General features: G+C 40.3%; 17 non-coding genes across 17 annotated transcripts; all 17 read left to right on the plus strand.

Annotated features, from left to right (window-relative positions):
• Positions 1-4,795: 4,795 nt before the first annotated feature.
• TRNAK-UUU (transfer RNA lysine (anticodon UUU)) lies at positions 4,796-4,868 on the plus strand. Its single transcript has one exon. It is a non-coding gene; the product is annotated as a tRNA-Lys (tRNA).
• A 1,307-nt stretch (positions 4,869-6,175) lies between these two features.
• Positions 6,176-6,248, plus strand: TRNAK-UUU (transfer RNA lysine (anticodon UUU)). The gene has a single exon. It is a non-coding gene; the product is annotated as a tRNA-Lys (tRNA).
• Positions 6,249-7,581: 1,333 nt separating this feature from the next.
• TRNAK-UUU (transfer RNA lysine (anticodon UUU)) lies at positions 7,582-7,654 on the plus strand. Its single transcript has one exon. It is a non-coding gene; the product is annotated as a tRNA-Lys (tRNA).
• Positions 7,655-8,948: 1,294 nt separating this feature from the next.
• Positions 8,949-9,021, plus strand: TRNAK-UUU (transfer RNA lysine (anticodon UUU)). Its single transcript has one exon. It is a non-coding gene; the product is annotated as a tRNA-Lys (tRNA).
• Positions 9,022-10,315: 1,294 nt separating this feature from the next.
• TRNAK-UUU (transfer RNA lysine (anticodon UUU)) lies at positions 10,316-10,388 on the plus strand. The gene has a single exon. It is a non-coding gene; the product is annotated as a tRNA-Lys (tRNA).
• Positions 10,389-11,721: 1,333 nt separating this feature from the next.
• TRNAK-UUU (transfer RNA lysine (anticodon UUU)) lies at positions 11,722-11,794 on the plus strand. Its single transcript has one exon. It is a non-coding gene; the product is annotated as a tRNA-Lys (tRNA).
• Positions 11,795-13,074: 1,280 nt separating this feature from the next.
• Positions 13,075-13,147, plus strand: TRNAK-UUU (transfer RNA lysine (anticodon UUU)). Its single transcript has one exon. It is a non-coding gene; the product is annotated as a tRNA-Lys (tRNA).
• A 1,333-nt stretch (positions 13,148-14,480) lies between these two features.
• On the plus strand, positions 14,481-14,553 carry TRNAK-UUU (transfer RNA lysine (anticodon UUU)). The gene has a single exon. It is a non-coding gene; the product is annotated as a tRNA-Lys (tRNA).
• A 1,333-nt stretch (positions 14,554-15,886) lies between these two features.
• TRNAK-UUU (transfer RNA lysine (anticodon UUU)) lies at positions 15,887-15,959 on the plus strand. Its single transcript has one exon. It is a non-coding gene; the product is annotated as a tRNA-Lys (tRNA).
• A 1,333-nt stretch (positions 15,960-17,292) lies between these two features.
• TRNAK-UUU (transfer RNA lysine (anticodon UUU)) lies at positions 17,293-17,365 on the plus strand. The gene has a single exon. It is a non-coding gene; the product is annotated as a tRNA-Lys (tRNA).
• Positions 17,366-18,676: 1,311 nt separating this feature from the next.
• TRNAK-UUU (transfer RNA lysine (anticodon UUU)) lies at positions 18,677-18,749 on the plus strand. Its single transcript has one exon. It is a non-coding gene; the product is annotated as a tRNA-Lys (tRNA).
• Positions 18,750-20,082: 1,333 nt separating this feature from the next.
• On the plus strand, positions 20,083-20,155 carry TRNAK-UUU (transfer RNA lysine (anticodon UUU)). The gene has a single exon. It is a non-coding gene; the product is annotated as a tRNA-Lys (tRNA).
• A 1,333-nt stretch (positions 20,156-21,488) lies between these two features.
• On the plus strand, positions 21,489-21,561 carry TRNAK-UUU (transfer RNA lysine (anticodon UUU)). The gene has a single exon. It is a non-coding gene; the product is annotated as a tRNA-Lys (tRNA).
• A 1,311-nt stretch (positions 21,562-22,872) lies between these two features.
• Positions 22,873-22,945, plus strand: TRNAK-UUU (transfer RNA lysine (anticodon UUU)). The gene has a single exon. It is a non-coding gene; the product is annotated as a tRNA-Lys (tRNA).
• A 1,333-nt stretch (positions 22,946-24,278) lies between these two features.
• On the plus strand, positions 24,279-24,351 carry TRNAK-UUU (transfer RNA lysine (anticodon UUU)). Its single transcript has one exon. It is a non-coding gene; the product is annotated as a tRNA-Lys (tRNA).
• Positions 24,352-25,567: 1,216 nt separating this feature from the next.
• On the plus strand, positions 25,568-25,640 carry TRNAK-UUU (transfer RNA lysine (anticodon UUU)). The gene has a single exon. It is a non-coding gene; the product is annotated as a tRNA-Lys (tRNA).
• Positions 25,641-26,951: 1,311 nt separating this feature from the next.
• TRNAK-UUU (transfer RNA lysine (anticodon UUU)) lies at positions 26,952-27,024 on the plus strand. Its single transcript has one exon. It is a non-coding gene; the product is annotated as a tRNA-Lys (tRNA).
• Positions 27,025-27,042: the final 18 nt, after the last annotated feature.

Genomic DNA, 27,042 nt, shown 5'->3' on the forward strand with positions numbered 1-27,042 from the left:
CGGAATATAGGCTGAACTGGACGGACAAATGTCTTTTTTCGGCCTTGCTAACTACAGCTCTGGCAAAAATTAAGAGACCACTGCAAAATCTTCAGTTTGTCTTAATTTTCTCTTTATAGGTATATTTTTGAGTAAAATGTAAATTGCTCTTATATTCTATAAACTACTGACAACATGTCTTCGAATTTCCAAGCACTAAATTTTGTACTTATTTTCAGAAAATGAAAAATGGTCAAAATAGCAAAAAAAATGCAGTGCTTGCAGACCTCAAATAATGCTACGAAAACAAGTTCATAATTATTTAGAAACAACAATACTAATGTTTTATCTCAGGAAGAGTTCAGAAATCAATATTTTGTGGAATAACCATGATTTTTAATCACAGCTTTCATGTGTCTTGGCATGCTTTCCACCAGTCTTTCACACTGCTTTTGGGTGACATTATGCCACTCCTGGTACAAAAATTTAAGCAGTTCTTCTTTGTTTGATGGCTTGTGACTATCCATCTTCCTCACATTCAAGAGGTTTTCAATGGGGTTCAGGTTTGGAGATTGGGCTGGCCATGACAGCGATTTGAGCTAGTGTTCCTTCATCCACACGTTGGTTTACCTAGCCGTGTGGCATGGTGCATTGTTCTGCTGGAAAAGCCAGTCCTCAGAGTTGGGGAACGTTTCCTGAGCAGAAGGAATCAACTATTTTTCCAGGATAACCTTGTATGTGGCTTGATTCACATGTCCTTCGCAAAGATTAACCTGCCCAATTCAAGCCTGGAAATTATGATTTTTGTGGAACTAGAGCAAGTCCAAAAAGGGGCAACAAAATTTAGTAACGGGATGGAAGAATTACGGTACCCAGCGAGATTATCAATGTATTATCAATGTAAAAAGTATTATTTAGTCTAGAAACTGAGGGGTGATCTCATAACCATGTATAAGTATATATCTCTCCGAGGATCTGTTTATACCAAGGAAGGTGACGGTCACAAGGGGGCATTCTCTGCATCTGGAGGAGAGAAGGTTTTTCCACCAACATAGAAAAGGATTCTTTACTGGTAGGGCAGGGAGAATCTGGAATTCCTTGTCTGAGGAGGTGGGGATGGCGAACTCAGTCAAGGGGTTCAAGAGAGGCCCGGATGTCTTCCTGGAGCGTAACAATATTGTATCTTGCAGTTATTAGGTTCTTTAGAAGGACGTAGATCTGGGGATTTCTTCTGACGGAATATAGGCTGAACTGGACGGACAAATGTCTTTTTTCGGCCTTGCTAACTACAGCTCTGGCAAAAATTAAGAGACCACTGCAAAATCTTCAGTTTGTCTTAATTTTCTCTTTATAGGTATATTTTTGAGTAAAATGTAAATTGCTCTTATATTCTATAAACTACTGACAACATGTCTTCGAATTTCCAAGCACTAAATTTTGTACTTATTTTCAGAAAATGAAAAATGGTCAAAATAGCAAAAAAAATGCAGTGCTTGCAGACCTCAAATAATGCTACGAAAACAAGTTCATAATTATTTAGAAACAACAATACTAATGTTTTATCTCAGGAAGAGTTCAGAAATCAATATTTTGTGGAATAACCATGATTTTTAATCACAGCTTTCATGTGTCTTGGCATGCTTTCCACCAGTCTTTCACACTGCTTTTGGGTGACATTATGCCACTCCTGGTACAAAAATTTAAGCAGTTCTTCTTTGTTTGATGGCTTGTGACTATCCATCTTCCTCACATTCAAGAGGTTTTCAATGGGGTTCAGGTTTGGAGATTGGGCTGGCCATGACAGCGATTTGAGCTAGTGTTCCTTCATCCACACGTTGGTTTACCTAGCCGTGTGGCATGGTGCATTGTTCTGCTGGAAAAGCCAGTCCTCAGAGTTGGGGAACGTTTCCTGAGCAGAAGGAATCAACTATTTTTCCAGGATAACCTTGTATGTGGCTTGATTCACATGTCCTTCGCAAAGATTAACCTGCCCAATTCAAGCCTGGAAATTATGATTTTTGTGGAACTAGAGCAAGTCCAAAAAGGGGCAACAAAATTTAGTAACGGGATGGAAGAATTACGGTACCCAGCGAGATTATCAATGTAGAGAGCCCGGATAGCTCAGTCCCTGTTCGGGCGTAAGGTTTTAATAAATGGTAATGTTATAGGTAATAGGTGAGGTCATCATGGGGGTACAATGTGGGTGCAATGTGGGTGCAACAACTACAATACCCAGAGAGATTAGCAAAAAAGTATTATTTTGTCTAGAAACTGAGGGGTGATCTCATAACCATGTATAAGTATATAAGGGGACAATACAAATATCTCTCCGAGGATCTGTTTATACCAAGGAAGGTGACGGTCACAAGGGGGCATTCTCTGCATCTGGAGGAGAGAAGGTTTTTCCACCAACATAGAAAAGGATTCTTTACTGGTAGGGCAGGGAGAATCTGGAATTCCTTGTCTGAGGAGGTGGGGATGGCGAACTCAGTCAAGGGGTTCAAGAGAGGCCCGGATGTCTTCCTGGAGCGTAACAATATTGTATCTTGCAGTTATTAGGTTCTTTAGAAGGACGTAGATCTGGGGATTTCTTCTGACGGAATATAGGCTGAACTGGACGGACAAATGTCTTTTTTCGGCCTTGCTAACTACAGCTCTGGCAAAAATTAAGAGACCACTGCAAAATCTTCAGTTTGTCTTAATTTTCTCTTTATAGGTATATTTTTGAGTAAAATGTAAATTGCTCTTATATTCTATAAACTACTGACAACATGTCTTCGAATTTCCAAGCACTAAATTTTGTACTTATTTTCAGAAAATGAAAAATGGTCAAAATAGCAAAAAAAATGCAGTGCTTGCAGACCTCAAATAATGCTACGAAAACAAGTTCATAATTATTTAGAAACAACAATACTAATGTTTTATCTCAGGAAGAGTTCAGAAATCAATATTTTGTGGAATAACCATGATTTTTAATCACAGCTTTCATGTGTCTTGGCATGCTTTCCACCAGTCTTTCACACTGCTTTTGGGTGACATTATGCCACTCCTGGTACAAAAATTTAAGCAGTTCTTCTTTGTTTGATGGCTTGTGACTATCCATCTTCCTCACATTCAAGAGGTTTTCAATGGGGTTCAGGTTTGGAGATTGGGCTGGCCATGACAGCGATTTGAGCTAGTGTTCCTTCATCCACACGTTGGTTTACCTAGCCGTGTGGCATGGTGCATTGTTCTGCTGGAAAAGCCAGTCCTCAGAGTTGGGGAACGTTGCCTGAGCAGAAGGAATCAACTATTTTTCCAGGATAACCTTGTATGTGGCTTGATTCACATGTTCTTCGCAAAGATTAACCTGCCCAATTCAAGCCTGGAAATTATGATTTTTGTGGAACTAGAGCAAGTCCAAAAAGGGGCAACAAAATTTAGTAACGGGATGGAACAATCACGGTACCCAGCGATATTATCAGTCGGTAGAGCATCAGACTTTTAATCTGAGGGTCCAGGGTTCAAGTCCCTGTTCGGGCGTAAGCTTTTAATAAATGGTAATGTTATGTAAAATAGGTGAGGTCATCATGGGGGTGCAATGTGGGTGTAACTTGTATGCTGATAAAAGGTCTAAAGAAATTATGATCTGTGTGGAACTAGAGCGAGTACAAAGAACAACTACAATTCCCAGAGAGATTAGCAAAAAAGTATTATTTAGTCTATTATTATTATTTAGATTCTCTGCATCTGGAGGAGAGAAGGTTTTTCCACCAACATAGAAAAGGATTCTTTACTGGTAGGGCAGGGAGAATCTGGAATTCCTTGTCTGAGGAGGTGGGGATGGCGAACTCAGTCAAGGGGTTCAAGAGAGGCCCGGATGTCTTCCTGGAGCGTAACAATATTGTATCTTGCAGTTATTAGGTTCTTTAGAAGGACGTAGATCTGGGGATTTCTTCTGACGGAATATAGGCTGAACTGGACGGACAAATGTCTTTTTTCGGCCTTGCTAACTACAGCTCTGGCAAAAATTAAGAGACCACTGCAAAATCTTCAGTTTGTCTTAATTTTCTCTTTATAGGTATATTTTTGAGTAAAATGTAAATTGCTCTTATATTCTATAAACTACTGACAACATGTCTTCGAATTTCCAAGCACTAAATTTTGTACTTATTTTCAGAAAATGAAAAATGGTCAAAATAGCAAAAAAAATGCAGTGCTTGCAGACCTCAAATAATGCTACGAAAACAAGTTCATAATTATTTAGAAACAACAATACTAATGTTTTATCTCAGGAAGAGTTCAGAAATCAATATTTTGTGGAATAACCATGATTTTTAATCACAGCTTTCATGTGTCTTGGCATGCTTTCCACCAGTCTTTCACACTGCTTTTGGGTGACATTATGCCACTCCTGGTACAAAAATTTAAGCAGTTCTTCTTTGTTTGATGGCTTGTGACTATCCATCTTCCTCACATTCAAGAGGTTTTCAATGGGGTTCAGGTTTGGAGATTGGGCTGGCCATGACAGCGATTTGAGCTAGTGTTCCTTCATCCACACGTTGGTTTACCTAGCCGTGTGGCATGGTGCATTGTTCTGCTGGAAAAGCCAGTCCTCAGAGTTGGGGAACGTTTCCTGAGCAGAAGGAATCAACTATTTTTCCAGGATAACCTTGTATGTGGCTTGATTCACATGTCCTTCGCAAAGATTAACCTGCCCAATTCAAGCCTGGAAATTATGATTTTTGTGGAACTAGAGCAAGTCCAAAAAGGGGCAACAAAATTTAGTAACGGGATGGAAGAATTACGGTACCCAGCGAGATTATCAATGTAGAGAGCCCGGATAGCTCAGTCGGTAGAGCATCAGACTTTTAATCTGAGGGTCCAGGGTTCAAGTCCCTGTTCGGGCGTAAGGTTTTAATAAATGGTAATGTTATAGGTAATAGGTGAGGTCATCATGGGGGTACAATGTGGGTACAACTACAATACCCAAAAAAGTATTATTTTGTCTAGAAACTGAGGGGTGATCTCATAACCATGTATAAGTATATAAGGGGACAATACAAATATCTCTCCGAGGATCTGTTTATACCAAGGAAGGTGACGGTCACAAGGGGGCATTCTCTGCATCTGGAGGAGAGAAGGTTTTTCCACCAACATAGAAAAGGATTCTTTACTGGTAGGGCAGGGAGAATCTGGAATTCCTTGTCTGAGGAGGTGGGGATGGCGAACTCAGTCAAGGGGTTCAAGAGAGGCCCGGATGTCTTCCTGGAGCGTAACAATATTGTATCTTGCAGTTATTAGGTTCTTTAGAAGGACGTAGATCTGGGGATTTCTTCTGACGGAATATAGGCTGAACTGGACGGACAAATGTCTTTTTTCGGCCTTGCTAACTACAGCTCTGGCAAAAATTAAGAGACCACTGCAAAATCTTCAGTTTGTCTTAATTTTCTCTTTATAGGTATATTTTTGAGTAAAATGTAAATTGCTCTTATATTCTATAAACTACTGACAACATGTCTTCGAATTTCCAAGCACTAAATTTTGTACTTATTTTCAGAAAATGAAAAATGGTCAAAATAGCAAAAAAAATGCAGTGCTTGCAGACCTCAAATAATGCTACGAAAACAAGTTCATAATTATTTAGAAACAACAATACTAATGTTTTATCTCAGGAAGAGTTCAGAAATCAATATTTTGTGGAATAACCATGATTTTTAATCACAGCTTTCATGTGTCTTGGCATGCTTTCCACCAGTCTTTCACACTGCTTTTGGGTGACATTATGCCACTCCTGGTACAAAAATTTAAGCAGTTCTTCTTTGTTTGATGGCTTGTGACTATACATCTTCCTCACATTCAAGAGGTTTTCAATGGGGTTCAGGTTTGGAGATTGGGCTGGCCATGACAGCGATTTGAGCTAGTGTTCCTTCATCCACACGTTGGTTTACCTAGCCGTGTGGCATGGTGCATTGTTCTGCTGGAAAAGCCAGTCCTCAGAGTTGGGGAACGTTTCCTGAGCAGAAGGAATCAACTATTTTTCCAGGATAACCTTGTATGTGGCTTGATTCACATGTCCTTCGCAAAGATTAACCTGCCCAATTCAAGCCTGGAAATTATGATTTTTGTGGAACTAGAGCAAGTCCAAAAAGGGGCAACAAAATTTAGTAACGGGATGAAAGAATTACGGTACCCAGCGAGATTATCAATGTAGAGAGCCCGGATAGCTTAGTCGGTAGAGCATCAGACTTTTAATCTGAGGGTCCAGGGTTCAAGTCCCTGTTCGGGCGTAAGGTTTTAATAAATGGTAATGTTATAGGTAATAGGTGAGGTCATCATGGGGGTACAATGTGGGTGCAATGTGGGTGCAACAACTACAATACCCAGAGAGATTAGCAAAAAAGTATTATTTTGTCTAGAAACTGAGGGGTGATCTCATAACCATGTATAAGTATATAAGGGGACAATACAAATATCTCTCCGAGGATCTGTTTATACCAAGGAAGGTGACGGTCACAAGGGGGCATTCTCTGCATCTGGAGGAGAGAAGGTTTTTCCACCAACATAGAAAAGGATTCTTTACTGGTAGGGCAGGGAGAATCTGGAATTCCTTGTCTGAGGAGGTGGGGATGGCGAACTCAGTCAAGGGGTTCAAGAGAGGCCCGGATGTCTTCCTGGAGCGTAACAATATTGTATCTTGCAGTTATTAGGTTCTTTAGAAGGACGTAGATCTGGGGATTTCTTCTGACGGAATATAGGCTGAACTGGACGGACAAATGTCTTTTTTCGGCCTTGCTAACTACAGCTCTGGCAAAAATTAAGAGACCACTGCAAAATCTTCAGTTTGTCTTAATTTTCTCTTTATAGGTATATTTTTGAGTAAAATGTAAATTGCTCTTATATTCTATAAACTACTGACAACATGTCTTCGAATTTCCAAGCACTAAATTTTGTACTTATTTTCAGAAAATGAAAAATGGTCAAAATAGCAAAAAAAATGCAGTGCTTGCAGACCTCAAATAATGCTACGAAAACAAGTTCATAATTATTTAGAAACAACAATACTAATGTTTTATCTCAGGAAGAGTTCAGAAATCAATATTTTGTGGAATAACCATGATTTTTAATCACAGCTTTCATGTGTCTTGGCATGCTTTCCACCAGTCTTTCACACTGCTTTTGGGTGACATTATGCCACTCCTGGTACAAAAATTTAAGCAGTTCTTCTTTGTTTGATGGCTTGTGACTATCCATCTTCCTCACATTCAAGAGGTTTTCAATGGGGTTCAGGTTTGGAGATTGGGCTGGCCATGACAGCGATTTGAGCTAGTGTTCCTTCATCCACACGTTGGTTTACCTAGCCGTGTGGCATGGTGCATTGTTCTGCTGGAAAAGCCAGTCCTCAGAGTTGGGGAACGTTTCCTGAGCAGAAGGAATCAACTATTTTTCCAGGATAACCTTGTATGTGGCTTGATTCACATGTCCTTCGCAAAGATTAACCTGCCCAATTCAAGCCTGGAAATTATGATTTTTGTGGAACTAGAGCAAGTCCAAAAAGGGGCAACAAAATTTAGTAACGGGATGGAAGAATTACGGTACCCAGCGAGATTATCAATGTAGAGAGCCCGGATAGCTCAGTCGGTAGAGCATCAGACTTTTAATCTGAGGGTCCAGGGTTCAAGTCCCTGTTCGGGCGTAAGCTTTTAATAAATGGTAATGTTATGTAAAATAGGTGAGGTCATCATGGGGGTGCAATGTGGGTGTAACTTGTATGCTGATAAAAGGTCTAAAGAAATTATGATCTGTGTGGAACTAGAGCGAGTACAAAGAACAACTACAATTCCCAGAGAGATTAGCAAAAAAGTATTATTTAGTCTATTATTATTATTTAGATTCTCTGCATCTGGAGGAGAGAAGGTTTTTCCACCAACATAGAAAAGGATTCTTTACTGGTAGGGCAGGGAGAATCTGGAATTCCTTGTCTGAGGAGGTGGGGATGGCGAACTCAGTCAAGGGGTTCAAGAGAGGCCCGGATGTCTTCCTGGAGCGTAACAATATTGTATCTTGCAGTTATTAGGTTCTTTAGAAGGACGTAGATCTGGGGATTTCTTCTGACGGAATATAGGCTGAACTGGACGGACAAATGTCTTTTTTCGGCCTTGCTAACTACAGCTCTGGCAAAAATTAAGAGACCACTGCAAAATCTTCAGTTTGTCTTAATTTTCTCTTTATAGGTATATTTTTGAGTAAAATGTAAATTGCTCTTATATTCTATAAACTACTGACAACATGTCTTCGAATTTCCAAGCACTAAATTTTGTACTTATTTTCAGAAAATGAAAAATGGTCAAAATAGCAAAAAAAATGCAGTGCTTGCAGACCTCAAATAATGCTACGAAAACAAGTTCATAATTATTTAGAAACAACAATACTAATGTTTTATCTCAGGAAGAGTTCAGAAATCAATATTTTGTGGAATAACCATGATTTTTAATCACAGCTTTCATGTGTCTTGGCATGCTTTCCACCAGTCTTTCACACTGCTTTTGGGTGACATTATGCCACTCCTGGTACAAAAATTTAAGCAGTTCTTCTTTGTTTGATGGCTTGTGACTATCCATCTTCCTCACATTCAAGAGGTTTTCAATGGGGTTCAGGTTTGGAGATTGGGCTGGCCATGACAGCGATTTGAGCTAGTGTTCCTTCATCCACACGTTGGTTTACCTAGCCGTGTGGCATGGTGCATTGTTCTGCTGGAAAAGCCAGTCCTCAGAGTTGGGGAACGTTTCCTGAGCAGAAGGAATCAACTATTTTTCCAGGATAACCTTGTATGTGGCTTGATTCACATGTCCTTCGCAAAGATTAACCTGCCCAATTCAAGCCTGGAAATTATGATTTTTGTGGAACTAGAGCAAGTCCAAAAAGGGGCAACAAAATTTAGTAACGGGATGGAAGAATTACGGTACCCAGCGAGATTATCAATGTAGAGAGCCCGGATAGCTCAGTCGGTAGAGCATCAGACTTTTAATCTGAGGGTCCAGGGTTCAAGTCCCTGTTCGGGCGTAAGCTTTTAATAAATGGTAATGTTATGTAAAATAGGTGAGGTCATCATGGGGGTGCAATGTGGGTGTAACTTGTATGCTGATAAAAGGTCTAAAGAAATTATGATCTGTGTGGAACTAGAGCGAGTACAAAGAACAACTACAATTCCCAGAGAGATTAGCAAAAAAGTATTATTTAGTCTATTATTATTATTTAGATTCTCTGCATCTGGAGGAGAGAAGGTTTTTCCACCAACATAGAAAAGGATTCTTTACTGGTAGGGCAGGGAGAATCTGGAATTCCTTGTCTGAGGAGGTGGGGATGGCGAACTCAGTCAAGGGGTTCAAGAGAGGCCCGGATGTCTTCCTGGAGCGTAACAATATTGTATCTTGCAGTTATTAGGTTCTTTAGAAGGACGTAGATCTGGGGATTTCTTCTGACGGAATATAGGCTGAACTGGACGGACAAATGTCTTTTTTCGGCCTTGCTAACTACAGCTCTGGCAAAAATTAAGAGACCACTGCAAAATCTTCAGTTTGTCTTAATTTTCTCTTTATAGGTATATTTTTGAGTAAAATGTAAATTGCTCTTATATTCTATAAACTACTGACAACATGTCTTCGAATTTCCAAGCACTAAATTTTGTACTTATTTTCAGAAAATGAAAAATGGTCAAAATAGCAAAAAAAATGCAGTGCTTGCAGACCTCAAATAATGCTACGAAAACAAGTTCATAATTATTTAGAAACAACAATACTAATGTTTTATCTCAGGAAGAGTTCAGAAATCAATATTTTGTGGAATAACCATGATTTTTAATCACAGCTTTCATGTGTCTTGGCATGCTTTCCACCAGTCTTTCACACTGCTTTTGGGTGACATTATGCCACTCCTGGTACAAAAATTTAAGCAGTTCTTCTTTGTTTGATGGCTTGTGACTATCCATCTTCCTCACATTCAAGAGGTTTTCAATGGGGTTCAGGTTTGGAGATTGGGCTGGCCATGACAGCGATTTGAGCTAGTGTTCCTTCATCCACACGTTGGTTTACCTAGCCGTGTGGCATGGTGCATTGTTCTGCTGGAAAAGCCAGTCCTCAGAGTTGGGGAACGTTTCCTGAGCAGAAGGAATCAACTATTTTTCCAGGATAACCTTGTATGTGGCTTGATTCACATGTCCTTCGCAAAGATTAACCTGCCCAATTCAAGCCTGGAAATTATGATTTTTGTGGAACTAGAGCAAGTCCAAAAAGGGGCAACAAAATTTAGTAACGGGATGGAAGAATTACGGTACCCAGCGAGATTATCAATGTAGAGAGCCCGGATAGCTCAGTCGGTAGAGCATCAGACTTTTAATCTGAGGGTCCAGGGTTCAAGTCCCTGTTCGGGCGTAAGGTTTTAAAAAATGGTAATGTTATAGGTAATAGGTGAGGTCATCATGGGGGTACAATGTGGGTGCAATGTGGGTGCAACAACTACAATACCCAGAGAGATTAGCAAAAAAGTATTATTTTGTCTAGAAACTGAGGGGTGATCTCATAACCATGTATAAGTATATAAGGGGACAATACAAATATCTCTCCGAGGATCTGTTTATACCAAGGAAGGTGACGGTCACAAGGGGGCATTCTCTGCATCTGGAGGAGAGAAGGTTTTTCCACCAACATAGAAAAGGATTCTTTACTGGTAGGGCAGGGAGAATCTGGAATTCCTTGTCTGAGGAGGTGGGGATGGCGAACTCAGTCAAGGGGTTCAAGAGAGGCCCGGATGTCTTCCTGGAGCGTAACAATATTGTATCTTGCAGTTATTAGGTTCTTTAGAAGGACGTAGATCTGGGGATTTCTTCTGACGGAATATAGGCTGAACTGGACGGACAAATGTCTTTTTTCGGCCTTGCTAACTACAGCTCTGGCAAAAATTAAGAGACCACTGCAAAATCTTCAGTTTGTCTTAATTTTCTCTTTATAGGTATATTTTTGAGTAAAATGTAAATTGCTCTTATATTCTATAAACTACTGACAACATGTCTTCGAATTTCCAAGCACTAAATTTTGTACTTATTTTCAGAAAATGAAAAATGGTCAAAATAGCAAAAAAAATGCAGTGCTTGCAGACCTCAAATAATGCTACGAAAACAAGTTCATAATTATTTAGAAACAACAATACTAATGTTTTATCTCAGGAAGAGTTCAGAAATCAATATTTTGTGGAATAACCATGATTTTTAATCACAGCTTTCATGTGTCTTGGCATGCTTTCCACCAGTCTTTCACACTGCTTTTGGGTGACATTATGCCACTCCTGGTACAAAAATTTAAGCAGTTCTTCTTTGTTTGATGGCTTGTGACTATCCATCTTCCTCACATTCAAGAGGTTTTCAATGGGGTTCAGGTTTGGAGATTGGGCTGGCCATGACAGCGATTTGAGCTAGTGTTCCTTCATCCACACGTTGGTTTACCTAGCCGTGTGGCATGGTGCATTGTTCTGCTGGAAAAGCCAGTCCTCAGAGTTGGGGAACGTTTCCTGAGCAGAAGGAATCAACTATTTTTCCAGGATAACCTTGTATGTGGCTTGATTCACATGTCCTTCGCAAAGATTAACCTGCCCAATTCAAGCCTGGAAATTATGATTTTTGTGGAACTAGAGCAAGTCCAAAAAGGGGCAACAAAATTTAGTAACGGGATGGAAGAATTACGGTACCCAGCGAGATTATCAATGTAGAGAGCCCGGATAGCTCAGTCGGTAGAGCATCAGACTTTTAATCTGAGGGTCCAGGGTTCAAGTCCCTGTTCGGGCGTAAGGTTTTAAAAAATGGTAATGTTATAGGTAATAGGTGAGGTCATCATGGGGGTACAATGTGGGTGCAACAACTACAATACCCAGAGAGATTAGCAAAAAAGTATTATTTTGTCTAGAAACTGAGGGGTGATCTCATAACCATGTATAAGTATATAAGGGGACAATACAAATATCTCTCCGAGGATCTGTTTATACCAAGGAAGGTGACGGTCACAAGGGGGCATTCTCTGCATCTGGAGGAGAGAAGGTTTTTCCACCAACATAGAAAAGGATTCTTTACTGGTATGGCGAACTCAGTCAAGGGGTTCAAGAGAGGCCCGGATGTCTTCCTGGAGCGTAACAATATTGTATCTTGCAGTTATTAGGTTCTTTAGAAGGACGTAGATCTGGGGATTTCTTCTGACGGAATATAGGCTGAACTGGACGGACAAATGTCTTTTTTCGGCCTTGCTAACTACAGCTCTGGCAAAAATTAAGAGACCACTGCAAAATCTTCAGTTTGTCTTAATTTTCTCTTTATAGGTATATTTTTGAGTAAAATGTAAATTGCTCTTATATTCTATAAACTACTGACAACATGTCTTCGAATTTCCAAGCACTAAATTTTGTACTTATTTTCAGAAAATGAAAAATGGTCAAAATAGCAAAAAAAATGCAGTGCTTGCAGACCTCAAATAATGCTACGAAAACAAGTTCATAATTATTTAGAAACAACAATACTAATGTTTTATCTCAGGAAGAGTTCAGAAATCAATATTTTGTGGAATAACCATGATTTTTAATCACAGCTTTCATGTGTCTTGGCATGCTTTCCACCAGTCTTTCACACTGCTTTTGGGTGACATTATGCCACTCCTGGTACAAAAATTTAAGCAGTTCTTCTTTGTTTGATGGCTTGTGACTATCCATCTTCCTCACATTCAAGAGGTTTTCAATGGGGTTCAGGTTTGGAGATTGGGCTGGCCATGACAGCGATTTGAGCTAGTGTTCCTTCATCCACACGTTGGTTTACCTAGCCGTGTGGCATGGTGCATTGTTCTGCTGGAAAAGCCAGTCCTCAGAGTTGGGGAACGTTTCCTGAGCAGAAGGAATCAACTATTTTTCCAGGATAACCTTGTATGTGGCTTGATTCACATGTCCTTCGCAAAGATTAACCTGCCCAATTCAAGCCTGGAAATTATGATTTTTGTGGAACTAGAGCAAGTCCAAAAAGGGGCAACAAAATTTAGTAACGGGATGGAAGAATTACGGTACCCAGCGAGATTATCAATGTAGAGAGCCCGGATAGCTCAGTCGGTAGAGCATCAGACTTTTAATCTGAGGGTCCAGGGTTCAAGTCCCTGTTCGGGCGTAAGGTTTTAATAAATGGTAATGTTATAGGTAATAGGTGAGGTCATCATGGGGGTACAATGTGGGTGCAATGTGGGTGCAACAACTACAATACCCAGAGAGATTAGCAAAAAAGTATTATTTTGTCTAGAAACTGAGGGGTGATCTCATAACCATGTATAAGTATATAAGGGGACAATACAAATATCTCTCCGAGGATCTGTTTATACCAAGGAAGGTGACGGTCACAAGGGGGCATTCTCTGCATCTGGAGGAGAGAAGGTTTTTCCACCAACATAGAAAAGGATTCTTTACTGGTAGGGCAGGGAGAATCTGGAATTCCTTGTCTGAGGAGGTGGGGATGGCGAACTCAGTCAAGGGGTTCAAGAGAGGCCCGGATGTCTTCCTGGAGCGTAACAATATTGTATCTTGCAGTTATTAGGTTCTTTAGAAGGACGTAGATCTGGGGATTTCTTCTGACGGAATATAGGCTGAACTGGACGGACAAATGTCTTTTTTCGGCCTTGCTAACTACAGCTCTGGCAAAAATTAAGAGACCACTGCAAAATCTTCAGTTTGTCTTAATTTTCTCTTTATAGGTATATTTTTGAGTAAAATGTAAATTGCTCTTATATTCTATAAACTACTGACAACATGTCTTCGAATTTCCAAGCACTAAATTTTGTACTTATTTTCAGAAAATGAAAAATGGTCAAAATAGCAAAAAAAATGCAGTGCTTGCAGACCTCAAATAATGCTACGAAAACAAGTTCATAATTATTTAGAAACAACAATACTAATGTTTTATCTCAGGAAGAGTTCAGAAATCAATATTTTGTGGAATAACCATGATTTTTAATCACAGCTTTCATGTGTCTTGGCATGCTTTCCACCAGTCTTTCACACTGCTTTTGGGTGACATTATGCCACTCCTGGTACAAAAATTTAAGCAGTTCTTCTTTGTTTGATGGCTTGTGACTATCCATCTTCCTCACATTCAAGAGGTTTTCAATGGGGTTCAGGTTTGGAGATTGGGCTGGCCATGACAGCGATTTGAGCTAGTGTTCCTTCATCCACACGTTGGTTTACCTAGCCGTGTGGCATGGTGCATTGTTCTGCTGGAAAAGCCAGTCCTCAGAGTTGGGGAACGTTTCCTGAGCAGAAGGAATCAACTATTTTTCCAGGATAACCTTGTATGTGGCTTGATTCACATGTCCTTCGCAAAGATTAACCTGCCCAATTCAAGCCTGGAAATTATGATTTTTGTGGAACTAGAGCAAGTCCAAAAAGGGGCAACAAAATTTAGTAACGGGATGGAAGAATTACGGTACCCAGCGAGATTATCAATGTAGAGAGCCCGGATATCTCAGTCGGTAGAGCATCAGACTTTTAATCTGAGGGTCCAGGGTTCAAGTCCCTGTTCGGGCGTAAGGTTTTAATAAATGGTAATGTTATAGGTAATAGGTGAGGTCATCATGGGGGTACAATGTGGGTGCAATGTGGGTGCAACAACTACAATACCCAGAGAGATTAGCAAAAAAGTATTATTTTGTCTAGAAACTGAGGGGTGATCTCATAACCATGTATAAGTATATAAGGGGACAATACAAATATCTCTCCGAGGATCTGTTTATACCAAGGAAGGTGACGGTCACAAGGGGGCATTCTCTGCATCTGGAGGAGAGAAGGTTTTTCCACCAACATAGAAAAGGATTCTTTACTGGTAGGGCAGGGAGAATCTGGAATTCCTTGTCTGAGGAGGTGGGGATGGCGAACTCAGTCAAGGGGTTCAAGAGAGGCCCGGATGTCTTCCTGGAGCGTAACAATATTGTATCTTGCAGTTATTAGGTTCTTTAGAAGGACGTAGATCTGGGGATTTCTTCTGACGGAATATAGGCTGAACTGGACGGACAAATGTCTTTTTTCGGCCTTGCTAACTACAGCTCTGGCAAAAATTAAGAGACCACTGCAAAATCTTCAGTTTGTCTTAATTTTCTCTTTATAGGTATATTTTTGAGTAAAATGTAAATTGCTCTTATATTCTATAAACTACTGACAACATGTCTTCGAATTTCCAAGCACTAAATTTTGTACTTATTTTCAGAAAATGAAAAATGGTCAAAATAGCAAAAAAAATGCAGTGCTTGCAGACCTCAAATAATGCTACGAAAACAAGTTCATAATTATTTAGAAACAACAATACTAATGTTTTATCTCAGGAAGAGTTCAGAAATCAATATTTTGTGGAATAACCATGATTTTTAATCACAGCTTTCATGTGTCTTGGCATGCTTTCCACCAGTCTTTCACACTGCTTTTGGGTGACATTATGCCACTCCTGGTACAAAAATTTAAGCAGTTCTTCTTTGTTTGATGGCTTGTGACTATCCATCTTCCTCACATTCAAGAGGTTTTCAATGGGGTTCAGGTTTGGAGATTGGGCTGGCCATGACAGCGATTTGAGCTAGTGTTCCTTCATCCACACGTTGGTTTACCTAGCCGTGTGGCATGGTGCATTGTTCTGCTGGAAAAGCCAGTCCTCAGAGTTGGGGAACGTTTCCTGAGCAGAAGGAATCAACTATTTTTCCAGGATAACCTTGTATGTGGCTTGATTCACATGTCCTTCGCAAAGATTAACCTGCCCAATTCAAGCCTGGAAATTATGATTTTTGTGGAACTAGAGCAAGTCCAAAAAGGGGCAACAAAATTTAGTAACGGGATGGAAGAATTACGGTACCCAGCGAGATTATCAATGTAGAGAGCCCGGATAGCTCAGTCGGTAGAGCATCAGACTTTTAATCTGAGGGTCCAGGGTTCAAGTCCCTGTTCGGGCGTAAGGTTTTAATAAATGGTAATGTTATAGGTAATAGGTGAGGTCATCATGGGGGTACAATGTGGGTGCAATGTGGGTGCAACAACTACAATACCCAGAGAGATTAGCAAAAAAGTATTATTTTGTCTAGAAACTGAGGGGTGATCTCATAACCATGTATAAGTATATAAGGGGACAATACAAATATCTCTCCGAGGATCTGTTTATACCAAGGAAGGTGACGGTCACAAGGGGGCATTCTCTGCATCTGGAGGAGAGAAGGTTTTTCCACCAACATAGAAAAGGATTCTTTACTGGTAGGGCAGGGAGAATCTGGAATTCCTTGTCTGAGGAGGTGGGGATGGCGAACTCAGTCAAGGGGTTCAAGAGAGGCCCTGATGTCTTCCTGGAGCGTAACAATATTGTATCTTGCAGTTATTAGGTTCTTTAGAAGGACGTAGATCTGGGGATTTCTTCTGACGGAATATAGGCTGAACTGGACGGACAAATGTCTTTTTTCGGCCTTGCTAACTACAGCTCTGGCAAAAATTAAGAGACCACTGCAAAATCTTCAGTTTGTCTTAATTTTCTCTTTATAGGTATATTTTTGAGTAAAATGTAAATTGCTCTTATATTCTATAAACTACTGACAACATGTCTTCGAATTTCCAAGCACTAAATTTTGTACTTATTTTCAGAAAATGAAAAATGGTCAAAATAGCAAAAAAAATGCAGTGCTTGCAGACCTCAAATAATGCTACGAAAACAAGTTCATAATTATTTAGAAACAACAATACTAATGTTTTATCTCAGGAAGAGTTCAGAAATCAATATTTTGTGGAATAACCATGATTTTTAATCACAGCTTTCATGTGTCTTGGCATGCTTTCCACCAGTCTTTCACACTGCTTTTGGGTGACATTATGCCACTCCTGGTACAAAAATTTAAGCAGTTCTTCTTTGTTTGATGGCTTGTGACTATCCATCTTCCTCACATTCAAGAGGTTTTCAATGGGGTTCAGGTTTGGAGATTGGGCTGGCCATGACAGCGATTTGAGCTAGTGTTCCTTCATCCACACGTTGGTTTACCTAGCCGTGTGGCATGGTGCATTGTTCTGCTGGAAAAGCCAGTCCTCAGAGTTGGGGAACGTTTCCTGAGCAGAAGGAATCAACTATTTTTCCAGGATAACCTTGTATGTGGCTTGATTCACATGTCCTTCGCAAAGATTAACCTGCCCAATTCAAGCCTGGAAATTATGATTTTTGTGGAACTAGAGCAAGTCCAAAAAGGGGCAACAAAATTTAGTAACGGGATGGAAGAATTACGGTACCCAGCGAGATTATCAATGTAGAGAGCCCGGATAGCTCAGTCGGTAGAGCATCAGACTTTTAATCTGAGGGTCCAGGGTTCAAGTCCCTGTTCGGGCGTAAGGTTTTAATAAATGGTAATGTTATAGGTAATAGGTGAGGTCATCATGTGGGTGCAACAACTACAATACCCAGAGAGATTAGCAAAAAAGTATTATTTTGTCTAGAAACTGAGGGGTGATCTCATAACCATGTATAAGTATATAAGGGGACAATACAAATATCTCTCCGAGGATCTGTTTATACCAAGGAAGGTGACGGTCACAAGGGGGCATTCTCTGCATCTGGAGGAGAGAAGGTTTTTCCACCAACATAGAAAAGGATTCTTTACTGGTAGGGCAGGGAGAATCTGGAATTCCTTGTCTGAGGAGGTGGGGATGGCGAACTCAGTCAAGGGGTTCAAGAGAGGCCCGGATGTCTTCCTGGAGCGTAACAATATTGTATCTTGCAGTTATTAGGTTCTTTAGAAGGACGTAGATCTGGGGATTTCTTCTGACGGAATATAGGCTGAACTGGACGGACAAATGTCTTTTTTCGGCCTTGCTAACTACAGCTCTGGCAAAAATTAAGAGACCACTGCAAAATCTTCAGTTTGTCTTAATTTTCTCTTTATAGGTATATTTTTGAGTAAAATGTAAATTGCTCTTATATTCTATAAACTACTGACAACATGTCTTCGAATTTCCAAGCACTAAATTTTGTACTTATTTTCAGAAAATGAAAAATGGTCAAAATAGCAAAAAAAATGCAGTGCTTGCAGACCTCAAATAATGCTACGAAAACAAGTTCATAATTATTTAGAAACAACAATACTAATGTTTTATCTCAGGAAGAGTTCAGAAATCAATATTTTGTGGAATAACCATGATTTTTAATCACAGCTTTCATGTGTCTTGGCATGCTTTCCACCAGTCTTTCACACTGCTTTTGGGTGACATTATGCCACTCCTGGTACAAAAATTTAAGCAGTTCTTCTTTGTTTGATGGCTTGTGACTATCCATCTTCCTCACATTCAAGAGGTTTTCAATGGGGTTCAGGTTTGGAGATTGGGCTGGCCATGACAGCGATTTGAGCTAGTGTTCCTTCATCCACACGTTGGTTTACCTAGCCGTGTGGCATGGTGCATTGTTCTGCTGGAAAAGCCAGTCCTCAGAGTTGGGGAACGTTTCCTGAGCAGAAGGAATCAACTATTTTTCCAGGATAACCTTGTATGTGGCTTGATTCACATGTCCTTCGCAAAGATTAACCTGCCCAATTCAAGCCTGGAAATTATGATTTTTGTGGAACTAGAGCAAGTCCAAAAAGGGGCAACAAAATTTAGTAACGGGATGGAAGAATTACGGTACCCAGCGAGATTATCAATGTAGAGAGCCCGGATATCTCAGTCGGTAGAGCATCAGACTTTTAATCTGAGGGTCCAGGGTTCAAGTCCCTGTTCGGGCGTAAGGTTTTAATAAATGGTAATGTTATAGGTAATAGGTGAGGTCATCATGGGGGTACAATGTGGGTGCAATGTGGGTGCAACAACTACAATACCCAGAGAGATTAGCAAAAAAGTATTATTTTGTCTAGAAACTGAGGGGTGATCTCATAACCATGTATAAGTATATAAGGGGACAATACAAATATCTCTCCGAGGATCTGTTTATACCAAGGAAGGTGACGGTCACAAGGGGGCATTCTCTGCATCTGGAGGAGAGAAGGTTTTTCCACCAACATAGAAAAGGATTCTTTACTGGTAGGGCAGGGAGAATCTGGAATTCCTTGTCTGAGGAGGTGGGGATGGCGAACTCAGTCAAGGGGTTCAAGAGAGGCCCGGATGTCTTCCTGGAGCGTAACAATATTGTATCTTGCAGTTATTAGGTTCTTTAGAAGGACGTAGATCTGGGGATTTCTTCTGACGGAATATAGGCTGAACTGGACGGACAAATGTCTTTTTTCGGCCTTGCTAACTACAGCTCTGGCAAAAATTAAGAGACCACTGCAAAATCTTCAGTTTGTCTTAATTTTCTCTTTATAGGTATATTTTTGAGTAAAATGTAAATTGCTCTTATATTCTATAAACTACTGACAACATGTCTTCGAATTTCCAAGCACTAAATTTTGTACTTATTTTCAGAAAATGAAAAATGGTCAAAATAGCAAAAAAAATGCAGTGCTTGCAGACCTCAAATAATGCTACGAAAACAAGTTCATAATTATTTAGAAACAACAATACTAATGTTTTATCTCAGGAAGAGTTCAGAAATCAATATTTTGTGGAATAACCATGATTTTTAATCACAGCTTTCATGTGTCTTGGCATGCTTTCCACCAGTCTTTCACACTGCTTTTGGGTGACATTATGCCACTCCTGGTACAAAAATTTAAGCAGTTCTTCTTTGTTTGATGGCTTGTGACTATCCATCTTCCTCACATTCAAGAGGTTTTCAATGGGGTTCAGGTTTGGAGATTGGGCTGGCCATGACAGCGATTTGAGCTAGTGTTCCTTCATCCACACGTTGGTTTACCTAGCCGTGTGGCATGGTGCATTGTTCTGCTGGAAAAGCCAGTCCTCAGAGTTGGGGAACGTTTCCTGAGCAGAAGGAATCAACTATTTTTCCAGGATAACCTTGTATGTGGCTTGATTCACATGTCCTTCGCAAAGATTAACCTGCCCAATTCAAGCCTGGAAATTATGATTTTTGTGGAACTAGAGCAAGTCCAAAAAGGGGCAACAAAATTTAGTAACGGGATGGAAGAATTACGGTACCCAGCGAGATTATCAATGTAGAGAGCCCGGATAGCTCAGTCGGTAGAGCATCAGACTTTTAATCTGAGGGTCCAGGGTTCAAGTCCCTGTTCGGGCGTAAGGTTTTAATAAATGGTAATGTTATAGGTAATAGGTGAGGTCATCATGGGGGTACAATGTGGGTGCAATGTGGGTGCAACAACTACAATACCCAGAGAGATTAGCAAAAAAGTATTATTTTGTCTAGAAACTGAGGGGTGATCTCATAACCATGTATAAGTATATAAGGGGACAATACAAATATCTCTCCGAGGATCTGTTTATACCAAGGAAGGTGACGGTCACAAGGGGGCATTCTCTGCATCTGGAGGAGAGAAGGTTTTTCCACCAACATAGAAAAGGATTCTTTACTGGTAGGGCAGGGAGAATCTGGAATTCCTTGTCTGAGGAGGTGGGGATGGCGAACTCAGTCAAGGGGTTCAAGAGAGGCCCTGATGTCTTCCTGGAGCGTAACAATATTGTATCTTGCAGTTATTAGGTTCTTTAGAAGGACGTAGATCTGGGGATTTCTTCTGACGGAATATAGGCTGAACTGGACGGACAAATGTCTTTTTTCGGCCTTGCTAACTACAGCTCTGGCAAAAATTAAGAGACCACTGCAAAATCTTCAGTTTGTCTTAATTTTCTCTTTATAGGTATATTTTTGAGTAAAATGTAAATTGCTCTTATATTCTATAAACTACTGACAACATGTCTTCGAATTTCCAAGCACTAAATTTTGTACTTATTTTCAGAAAATGAAAAATGGTCAAAATAGCAAAAAAAATGCAGTGCTTGCAGACCTCAAATAATGCTACGAAAACAAGTTCATAATTATTTAGAAACAACAATACTAATGTTTTATCTCAGGAAGAGTTCAGAAATCAATATTTTGTGGAATAACCATGATTTTTAATCACAGCTTTCATGTGTCTTGGCATGCTTTCCACCAGTCTTTCACACTGCTTTTGGGTGACATTATGCCACTCCTGGTACAAAAATTTAAGCAGTTCTTCTTTGTTTGATGGCTTGTGACTATCCATCTTCCTCACATTCAAGAGGTTTTCAATGGGGTTCAGGTTTGGAGATTGGGCTGGCCATGACAGCGATTTGAGCTAGTGTTCCTTCATCCACACGTTGGTTTACCTAGCCGTGTGGCATGGTGCATTGTTCTGCTGGAAAAGCCAGTCCTCAGAGTTGGGGAACGTTTCCTGAGCAGAAGGAATCAACTATTTTTCCAGGATAACCTTGTATGTGGCTTGATTCACATGTCCTTCGCAAAGATTAACCTGCCCAATTCAAGCCTGGAAATTATGATTTTTGTGGAACTAGAGCAAGTCCAAAAAGGGGCAACAAAATTTAGTAACGGGATGGAAGAATTACGGTACCCAGCGAGATTATCAATGTAGAGAGCCTGGATAGCTCAGTCGGTAGAGCATCAGACTTTTAATCTGAGGGTCCAGGGTTCAAGTCCCTGTTCGGGCGTAAGGTTTTAATAAATGGTAATGTTATAGGTAATAGGTGAGGTCATCATGTGGGTGCAACAACTACAATACCCAGAGAGATTAGCAAAAAAGTATTATTTTGTCTAGAAACTGAGGGGTGATCTCATAACCATGTATAAGTATATAAGGGGACAATACAAATATCTCTCCGAGGATCTGTTTATACCAAGGAAGGTGACGGTCACAAGGGGGCATTCTCTGCATCTGGAGGAGAGAAGGTTTTTCCACCAACATAGAAAAGGATTCTTTACTGGTAGGGCAGGGAGAATCTGGAATTCCTTGTCTGAGGAGGTGGGGATGGCGAACTCAGTCAAGGGGTTCAAGAGAGGCCCGGATGTCTTCCTGGAGCGTAACAATATTGTATCTTGCAGTTATTAGGTTCTTTAGAAGGACGTAGATCTGGGGATTTCTTCTGACGGAATATAGGCTGAACTGGACGGACAAATGTCTTTTTTCGGCCTTGCTAACTACAGCTCTGGCAAAAATTAAGAGACCACTGCAAAATCTTCAGTTTGTCTTAATTTTCTCTTTATAGGTATATTTTTGAGTAAAATGTAAATTGCTCTTATATTCTATAAACTACTGACAACATGTCTTCGAATTTCCAAGCACTAAATTTTGTACTTATTTTCAGAAAATGAAAAATGGTCAAAATAGCAAAAAAAATGCAGTGCTTGCAGACCTCAAATAATGCTACGAAAACAAGTTCATAATTATTTAGAAACAACAATACTAATGTTTTATCTCAGGAAGAGTTCAGAAATCAATATTTTGTGGAATAACCATGATTTTTAATCACAGCTTTCATGTGTCTTGGCATGCTTTCCACCAGTCTTTCACACTGCTTTTGGGTGACATTATGCCACTCCTGGTACAAAAATTTAAGCAGTTCTTCTTTGTTTGATGGCTTGTGACTATCCATCTTCCTCACATTCAAGAGGTTTTCAATGGGGTTCAGGTTTGGAGATTGGGCTGGCCATGACAGCGATTTGAGCTAGTGTTCCTTCATCCACACGTTGGTTTACCTAGCCGTGTGGCATGGTGCATTGTTCTGCTGGAAAAGCCAGTCCTCAGAGTTGGGGAACGTTTCCTGAGCAGAAGGAATCAACTATTTTTCCAGGATAACCTTGTATGTGGCTTGATTCACATGTCCTTCGCAAAGATTAACCTGCCCAATTCAAGCCTGGAAATTATGATTTTTGTGGAACTAGAGCAAGTCCAAAAAGGGGCAACAAAATTTAGTAACGGGATGGAAGAATTACGGTACCCAGCGAGATTATCAATGTAGAGAGCCCGGATAGCTCAGTCGGTAGAGCATCAGACTTTTAATCTGAGGGTCCAGGGTTCAAGTCCCTGTTCGGGCGTAAGGTTTTAATAAATGGTAATGTTATAGGTAATAGGTGAGGTCATCATGGGGGTACAATGTGGGTGCAATGTGGGTGCAACAACTACAATACCCAGAGAGATTAGCAAAAAAGTATTATTTTGTCTAGAAACTGAGGGGTGATCTCATAACCATGTATAAGTATATAAGGGGACAATACAAATATCTCTCCGAGGATCTGTTTATACCAAGGAAGGTGACGGTCACAAGGGGGCATTCTCTGCATCTGGAGGAGAGAAGGTTTTTCCACCAACATAGAAAAGGATTCTTTACTGGTAGGGCAGGGAGAATCTGGAATTCCTTGTCTGAGGAGGTGGGGATGGCGAACTCAGTCAAGGGGTTCAAGAGAGGCCCTGATGTCTTCCTGGAGCGTAACAATATTGTATCTTGCAGTTATTAGGTTCTTTAGAAGGACGTAGATCTGGGGATTTCTTCTGACGGAATATAGGCTGAACTGGACGGACAAATGTCTTTTTTCGGCCTTGCTAACTACAGCTCTGGCAAAAATTAAGAGACCACTGCAAAATCTTCAGTTTGTCTTAATTTTCTCTTTATAGGTATATTTTTGAGTAAAATGTAAATTGCTCTTATATTCTATAAACTACTGACAACATGTCTTCGAATTTCCAAGCACTAAATTTTGTACTTATTTTCAGAAAATGAAAAATGGTCAAAATAGCAAAAAAAATGCAGTGCTTGCAGACCTCAAATAATGCTACGAAAACAAGTTCATAATTATTTAGAAACAACAATACTAATGTTTTATCTCAGGAAGAGTTCAGAAATCAATATTTTGTGGAATAACCATGATTTTTAATCACAGCTTTCATGTGTCTTGGCATGCTTTCCACCAGTCTTTCACACTGCTTTTGGGTGACATTATGCCACTCCTGGTACAAAAATTTAAGCAGTTCTTCTTTGTTTGATGGCTTGTGACTATCCATCTTCCTCACATTCAAGAGGTTTTCAATGGGGTTCAGGTTTGGAGATTGGGCTGGCCATGACAGCGATTTGAGCTAGTGTTCCTTCATCCACACGTTGGTTTACCTAGCCGTGTGGCATGGTGCATTGTTCTGCTGGAAAAGCCAGTCCTCAGAGTTGGGGAACGTTTCCTGAGCAGAAGGAATCAACTATTTTTCCAGGATAACCTTGTATGTGGCTTGATTCACATGTCCTTCGCAAAGATTAACCTGCCCAATTCAAGCCTGGAAATTATGATTTTTGTGGAACTAGAGCAAGTCCAAAAAGGGGCAACAAAATTTAGTAACGGGATGGAAGAATTACAGTACCCAGCGAGATTATCAATGTAGAGAGCCCGGATAGCTCAGTCGGTAGAGCATCAGACTTTTAATCTGAGGGTCCAGGGTTCAAGTCCCTGTTCGGGCGTAAGGTTTTAATAAATGGTAATGTTATAGGTAATAGGTGAGGTCATCATGTGGGTGCAACAACTACAATACCCAGAGAGATTAGCAAAAAAGTATTATTTTGTCTAGAAACTGAGGGGTGATCTCATAACCATGTATAAGTATATAAGGGGACAATACAAATATCTCTCCGAGGATCTGTTTATACCAAGGAAGGTGACGGTCACAAGGGGGCATTCTCTGCATCTGGAGGAGAGAAGGTTTTTCCACCAACATAGAAAAGGATTCTTTACTGGTAGGGCAGGGAGAATCTGGAATTCCTTGTCTGAGGAGGTGGGGATGGCGAACTCAGTCAAGGGGTTCAAGAGAGGCCCGGATGTCTTCCTGGAGCGTAACAATATTGTATCTTGCAGTTATTAGGTTCTTTAGAAGGACGTAGATCTGGGGATTTCTTCTGACGGAATATAGGCTGAACTGGACGGACAAATGTCTTTTTTCGGCCTTGCTAACTACAGCTCTGGCAAAAATTAAGAGACCATGTCTTCGAATTTCCAAGCACTAAATTTTGTACTTATTTTCAGAAAATGAAAAATGGTCAAAATAGCAAAAAAAATGCAGTGCTTGCAGACCTCAAATAATGCTACGAAAACAAGTTCATAATTATTTAGAAACAACAATACTAATGTTTTATCTCAGGAAGAGTTCAGAAATCAATATTTTGTGGAATAACCATGATTTTTAATCACAGCTTTCATGTGTCTTGGCATGCTTTCCACCAGTCTTTCACACTGCTTTTGGGTGACATTATGCCACTCCTGGTACAAAAATTTAAGCAGTTCTTCTTTGTTTGATGGCTTGTGACTATCCATCTTCCTCACATTCAAGAGGTTTTCAATGGGGTTCAGGTTTGGAGATTGGGCTGGCCATGACAGCGATTTGAGCTAGTGTTCCTTCATCCACACGTTGGTTTACCTAGCCGTGTGGCATGGTGCATTGTTCTGCTGGAAAAGCCAGTCCTCAGAGTTGGGGAACGTTTCCTGAGCAGAAGGAATCAACTATTTTTCCAGGATAACCTTGTATGTGGCTTGATTCACATGTCCTTCGCAAAGATTAACCTGCCCAATTCAAGCCTGGAAATTATGATTTTTGTGGAACTAGAGCAAGTCCAAAAAGGGGCAACAAAATTTAGTAACGGGATGGAAGAATTACGGTACCCAGCGAGATTATCAATGTAGAGAGCCCGGATAGCTCAGTCGGTAGAGCATCAGACTTTTAATCTGAGGGTCCAGGGTTCAAGTCCCTGTTCGGGCGTAAGGTTTTAATAAATGGTAATGTTATAGGTAATAGGTGAGGTCATCATGTGGGTGCAACAACTACAATACCCAGAGAGATTAGCAAAAAAGTATTATTTTGTCTAGAAACTGAGGGGTGATCTCATAACCATGTATAAGTATATAAGGGGACAATACAAATATCTCTCCGAGGATCTGTTTATACCAAGGAAGGTGACGGTCACAAGGGGGCATTCTCTGCATCTGGAGGAGAGAAGGTTTTTCCACCAACATAGAAAAGGATTCTTTACTGGTAGGGCAGGGAGAATCTGGAATTCCTTGTCTGAGGAGGTGGGGATGGCGAACTCAGTCAAGGGGTTCAAGAGAGGCCCGGATGTCTTCCTGGAGCGTAACAATATTGTATCTTGCAGTTATTAGGTTCTTTAGAAGGACGTAGATCTGGGGATTTCTTCTGACGGAATATAGGCTGAACTGGACGGACAAATGTCTTTTTTCGGCCTTGCTAACTACAGCTCTGGCAAAAATTAAGAGACCACTGCAAAATCTTCAGTTTGTCTTAATTTTCTCTTTATAGGTATATTTTTGAGTAAAATGTAAATTGCTCTTATATTCTATAAACTACTGACAACATGTCTTCGAATTTCCAAGCACTAAATTTTGTACTTATTTTCAGAAAATGAAAAATGGTCAAAATAGCAAAAAAAATGCAGTGCTTGCAGACCTCAAATAATGCTACGAAAACAAGTTCATAATTATTTAGAAACAACAATACTAATGTTTTATCTCAGGAAGAGTTCAGAAATCAATATTTTGTGGAATAACCATGATTTTTAATCACAGCTTTCATGTGTCTTGGCATGCTTTCCACCAGTCTTTCACACTGCTTTTGGGTGACATTATGCCACTCCTGGTACAAAAATTTAAGCAGTTCTTCTTTGTTTGATGGCTTGTGACTATCCATCTTCCTCACATTCAAGAGGTTTTCAATGGGGTTCAGGTTTGGAGATTGGGCTGGCCATGACAGCGATTTGAGCTAGTGTTCCTTCATCCACACGTTGGTTTACCTAGCCGTGTGGCATGGTGCATTGTTCTGCTGGAAAAGCCAGTCCTCAGAGTTGGGGAACGTTTCCTGAGCAGAAGGAATCAACTATTTTTCCAGGATAACCTTGTATGTGGCTTGATTCACATGTCCTTCGCAAAGATTAACCTGCCCAATTCAAGCCTGGAAATTATGATTTTTGTGGAACTAGAGCAAGTCCAAAAAGGGGCAACAAAATTTAGTAACGGGATGGAAGAATTACGGTACCCAGCGAGATTATCAATGTAGAGAGCCCGGATAGCTCAGTCGGTAGAGCATCAGACTTTTAATCTGAGGGTCCAGGGTTCAAGTCCCTGTTCGGGCGTAAGGTTTTAATGAATGG

The sequence above is a fragment of the Dendrobates tinctorius genome, unplaced genomic scaffold (genome assembly GCF_039654945.1).
Source record: "Dendrobates tinctorius isolate UK_male_01 unplaced genomic scaffold, ASM3965494v1 ptg000099l, whole genome shotgun sequence".
In the NCBI taxonomy this organism is placed as follows: domain Eukaryota; kingdom Metazoa; phylum Chordata; class Amphibia; order Anura; family Dendrobatidae; genus Dendrobates; species Dendrobates tinctorius.